Raw genomic sequence first — 5,904 nt, 5'->3', positions numbered from 1 at the left:
ATATTCATTAAATTTAGGATGGGTTAAGCTAATTAGTTCCAAGAAATTTTAGCATAAGTTCACTCCCATTGGCGCTTGCGTACTGCCTCCTGTTGGTGTTTGTTAGCACCCTTGTAGACCATTAGACAAAACAAGGTTGGCTTTTTGCTTCAGACTGCAGGTGTTGCACACCAGTTCCTTCTTATCTTGCTCCAGACTGCTCGTGTACCAGGCACCGCAAGGCCTTTGCTGATAGCGTGGAACAGCTTGTTAGTTATTGTAAAAGTTTCCACCTTAACACAGACAAAACGATCTAAACTTAAAGTTTCCCACCTAACACAGAGACAAAATGAAGCTAAGCTTATTTTCTAAAATCTAATTCTTAATACAGAAAATAAATGAATAAATCTAACTATATTTTATATGTTTGCATATCAAAAGGACTTTTGAGTCACATTAACCTCAAAACCCCGCGTGTGGTTCTAACCTGGCTTTGGACAATGTGTTTTCCTCGGTGCCAGCCCTGTGGGTGACTCGGGGAGCCCGGCTACAGCCCCAGGCTCAGCTCAGTCACCAGCCCCTGTGCCCCTGGGGAGGCTGGCTTTAAACATCATCTCCTTTGCCTTCCCTTGCAGGACATTTGAAGCCCTAGGCCTCCTGCCTCCTAGCCAAGTGGTTTATTGCCTGGGCTGTAGGATTTCTACAATGTAGCTGCTTCTCAAGATTCATAAAAACACTTTTTCTCTAGGGGAAGGTATGGATGCCTCACTGGAAGACCAGTCCATGAGGTTCTGTGGCTTTGTGGGCAAAAAATAGATTGTTAGCTCATGTCACTCCCTCCTCCTTATCCCCTTCTCATCCAAAGTGCATCCACTAGCATTTCTACACCTAATTAAAGAAGATTGAGACAAGACTCACGCCTCCCTGTGAGGTACCTGACGTGTCTGCAGTGGTAAAGCTTTCAGTGTCAGTAGTCATGAGCTGGCAGGTATGGAGAGGAAATGCTGACTTACAGCCTGGGCAGATCCTTGCAATCAGTGACACTGTGCACAGAGACTCTCGTGTTTAGCTGGGGTTTTATGATTGTTTTGGAACACGCAGCTGTCTGTGTTGGCTTCCATTGCCATCTAGTGGGCTGCGATTTTATTGCTCCAGTGAGCAGCGTTCCAGTAAAGAAATTTCAAGCCTGCATATGTATGTGTGTTGGTACCAGTATTCCTTTATGTACCCCACTGTGTCCTTCAGGAATGATCCATTTACAGATGTTTATGCTCATTTCTGACATCTAAGGTAGATCTAAACCAGAGTTTGAAACATGTCATAGAAATGTAAACAGAACTCTATGTTTGCAAGTAGATGGTATGACAAATACTCATCTTTTCCTTTAATGAAAACTTCTAAGATAGATCGTAAATATTTTAACCTTTCTAAATAGTGTAGCTGTTTATTTGCCCTTGGAAGTACTCTTCTTGTACATCTTGTTTTTCATGTATTTTTTGATGTATAAAGTGGTATAAAAGCTGTATTTTTCCATTCATAGGATTTTATGCATTTTGCACTCACAATGTAGACCACTTTCACATTTTAAAATTCTAACCTAGAGCTCTTGTTTTCTTTTCTAGACACCGATTTTGTGCCCTTGCTGCTCAAGTGGACTTGAGGGTTCTGTAAGTAAAAACATTCTTTTTATTGTTTTTTACTTCTGACTTATGTTGATAAAGTATTGTGTGCAAATATGAAACACCTCAGGGTTTATGGGTAAAGTGTGGGATCTGTTATTTACATTTTTTCAACTGTTGGCCCAACTTCCTTGGCTCAGTGCTTATGTTGATATAACAAGAGTATAAATCCTAACCCTAGCGTCTTTAGTCCTGTCTGAGGAGGTTCCTTAAGGAGGCTTTGTGGATGTGCCACTGGCTGTTCCTACAGATTGTCCTTGCTCTGCCTCCCCAGGAGCTGAGTAATGCTGCTGGGACCCTTCATGCTGCTGACCCAAACCCTACGTCATTCAGATGCAGGGATGAGCCACTGGCTCTCCCCAGGTGCGCTCACTGCATTTCCAAAGCTGAATGATCCTGCAAGAATGTCAGCTCTGGAACTTGTTTATTCTGCTAACCCTAAATCTGGTGCTGGTCCTGTCCAGCCTCGTGGTGCAGGCAGTGTTGGCAGAGGAACTGTGGGTGAGGTACTGGTGCTTTCTGTACAGACTCAGTCACACCACCTTCTCCCTGCTAGCCCCAGCCACTGCAGACACAGGGAGAGGATAGCTTTTTTCAGCATCATCCAGCTCTTTGGGTGGAAGAGAGAGCATTACTTGGAAAGATTCTGTGATTTAGTCACGTGTCTTGTTGGCTCTCTCTTTATGTGCGTGTGCATTCACTCTCTTTTTTCAGATAAAAGGCAGTTTAGATAAAGCTGGCTGGTTCACACCATGCTGCTTTAGAGTCCTTTCTATGTTTGGGCCTTGGCTGAGTGAGTGTTCAAGGCCCTTGGTTGCTTCCATGTGAATGGATGAGTGTGATTGTTCACCTCATCTGGAGATTCACAGTCCCGCCTGCTCTGCCCAAACCCAGAGCTTCTGATGGGCCCTAAAAGGCAGGTGTTATACTGTGTCCTTGGCCTTTCCCTGCAGAGCATCGTCTCGTGGCATGTCCAAGCTTCACAGAAAGGCTGTTGAGTTGGCACAGTTGTGACTGCAGTGATGGGTATGGCCTTGGGGCTGAGCCCATGTGCACTAAAGCAATAGCTGGCACAATGGAGGGGATGTGCAGGGTTTTTTGGCCTCCCAAAGGCAGCAGGCCCTTTTCCAAATGCCGCCGTGTGCTCCTGATAGAGTCCCTGAGAGATGTCTGTCCAAGCTGCACTTGCAGTGCCACCACTGGTTTAAAAGGTGCAGTGAGAAGGGTGGGGAGAAATGTTTGCTGTGTTGGAAACAGCCTTTGATCTTTCTTTGAAACTTATATCAAATGTTTATTTTAAAAGACTTATTTAAAAATACCCTGCTATTTGCTAATGAAAAGAAAGTAAATTGGGAGTTATGAGAAGCTTCCTTTTCTCCACTTGTGCAAATGCGGTAAGTAAGCAGAGAGGGAGGACTTTCCTGTCTCGGTGTTGGCGACTTTATTACTGATGGTGGAGTAAACTATGTTCCCTAGGACTTTTATGAAGAAGATGAGAAGAATGCAGAGCTCCAAGTGTTAGCGTTTGAGATGCATTAAGCTATCTAGACTGTATGTGAAAAATGTCATTGCCTACTGAGCAGTTAATGTGCCCATCAGTTACAGCTCAAACTGTTCTGTCTTTTGGAAACCAGAGGAGACAGAACTCAATATCATTCAGGTGGCCTGTAATTGCTTTGTTTTGCACAACACTGCATGAAGTGACTGAGTCCCAAATTTGAAAGCGTTGCAATAAAGATCTTAAATGGATTTGTATGTGGAGCAAAGAACACTAACTGCATGAAACTTGGTAGCAAGAGATTTTTAAGCACATTTCAATTTACTGGTAAAGACTTCCCACCCCCACCACCCTTCCCGTGGCTAGTATGCTGCTTTCTAAGTGGGAAAATATATGAAAAATATTGTGTGTGTGTGTACTGTATACCACATATATATGTATTTATATACATACATGCATACACACACACTCTATAGTTTGCTTTGCAGTTAAGAGCATAGCCATGTGACAATACGCTGTGGCATTAATAACTGTATCAGAAATGGAAATGATAGTTGTCAAACAGTCTGCAATGACAGGCTTCAGATTTTAGCTGAGAGCTCTGCAGAATTTCAGCATTTTGCTATTTTTTCCCCACCCTGGAAACTCAGTATCTGTGGCCCTGAGAATGGCAGGTACCTCTAGAACTGAGAGTTATTTGATACATGCATATGACAAACCACAGCTGAGGACCTGCTCTAGCTATCATCTTTCTGCTGTGCTGGTTATGGCTTAGGTGTGTTGCCCATGCAAAAAGGAGCACCCCAAGTTCTGGCAGGCATGCTGTCAAGCAAGTCCCAAGCAGTCACTTGGATGGATGGCATCTGAAGAGGCCATATGGTCACTGTGCTGACTTACATGCTCTGTGACCCCTTCTGAGGAAAAGCTGTTCTGATACAGCTTTATGGGCCATAAGATCATGATTGCTGTTCCAGATGTCTCACCATTTGGTATGCCAGAACATTAAATTGCTCCATAAATTCACTTAGCTTCACATTTTCCATGGAGAAAGAGTTAGCTGGTTCACTTGGATGCTGTAAATTGTCCTTCAGGAAAGTCTGTCTCTGTCTGTGGTTATCCATGATGTGCAGGTGCCCAGAGGACTTACCCTGCTAAGCCAGACTGCTGGTACTGGCACTGCAGTCACTCCTCTGCTCGGGCTAGGCAGGCTCAGTGCTGTTGGTCTTATTTGAAGATAAAAGGATTAGCAATTTTTGTGGAAACTCCACTATTCACCAACAAACTAGAGCAGGGATTACAGAAAGGTGAGTTAATCTGTCTCTGTGCTTCTAAAAGTGGCTACAAAGACGGGATGATGCTGTGGCAGCGTACCTGCAGGGAGCAGCTTGGCAGCAGGCAGTGTCCCTGTCCCTGTCCCAGCGCTGCTGGAGCAGAGCTACTGTTAGCTGGCAGCTCCCTGTGGGTGGGCAGCGCTGCTGGGGGCCTTGTGCTGCTCTTGTACGAGCTGACAAATCTGCCTTGAAACAGCTGCTTGGAAATACCGAGTGCTTTTCTATCGAGAGCAGAGAGGGAAATGCCAGTGGAGTTTTACTGCACCAGACTCTGCCTTCAGTCACTGGTAAGCAGCTCCCAGCTGGTCATCTCAGGCAACTGCCTCTTGGTCCACCTCAGCTTTGTTACACTTCAAGTTTAGAACACAGGTTTTTTGTGACCCCACTGGTCAGTTCTAGCTGGCTGCAAGATGTTAGAGTCACATTTCTGCAGCAGCAGCTTTGCTGAGCAGCTCCCCCCGACTGCTGTATTTTCTGTGTTGTTATCAGTGAGGTGCTCATGCGCAGCGTACCTGAACAGTCTTCTAGTAGCACAGAATATCAGCAGAAAGTTTCACAAAATCTCAGACTTTTTGAAAGCTCATTTTTAAGCAATTTTCCATTCATGTATCACCAGGCTTTAAAACTTGTTCTTTTAAATAGTTTCTCTTTTATTAAAAACCAACAACAGCACCAACAAAAACCCAAATGAGAGTAATACAGGATAATTTGGGTAACAATCCTAAATTACCCTGTGATTTCTAGAAAGAGTGACTGACTCTAGTAAAATTCAGCTCACTCCAGATAGCCTGTTAGCTTGAACAGGAGTAAAATGTAAGTAAGTGTGACTTGACTCCTTATATTAATAAGTGTGTGGGGTTTTTGGTGTGCAAAATCATATTAGTTGAACAGAATCCCATACAAGTGTAGAATTCATAGTAAAGATAAAGAGTGACTGACTCTAGTAAAATTCAGCTCACTCCAGATAGCCTGTTAGCTTGAACAGGAGTAAAATGTAAGTAAGTGTGACTTGACTCCTTATATTAATAAGTGTGTGGGGTTTTTGGTGTGCAAAATCATATTAGTTGAACAGAATCCCATACAAGTGTAGAATTCATAGTAAAGATGTCTTTATTCCAAAATAATAATAATAATAATGTGTTAGCCAGACAGCTACAAAACATCTACACGAGACTTTGGTAAGAAATATTCATGGTAGCTTTTTCGTAATTCCACAGCAAACGAAAACAATGAACGAAATCTAAAAATGCAATCAAACAGAATTCTGTTTAAACTGTATGCTGCACACACAGAGTCCTACTGTACATTTGTTAGACCCCTAACTTTTATTTATTACTACGTGTAAAACTTCTACAGTTTGTATGTTAGAAAAAAACCCATACACACAATGCTAAAATCTGATACTTGAGGTCTACAA

The sequence above is a fragment of the Antrostomus carolinensis genome, unplaced genomic scaffold (assembly GCF_000700745.2).
Source record: "Antrostomus carolinensis isolate BGI_N321 unplaced genomic scaffold, ASM70074v2 scaffold9168, whole genome shotgun sequence".
NCBI lineage: Eukaryota > Metazoa > Chordata > Aves > Caprimulgiformes > Caprimulgidae > Antrostomus > Antrostomus carolinensis.
The sequence above is the reverse complement of the archived record's forward strand: the minus strand, read 5'-3'. Positions refer to the sequence as shown.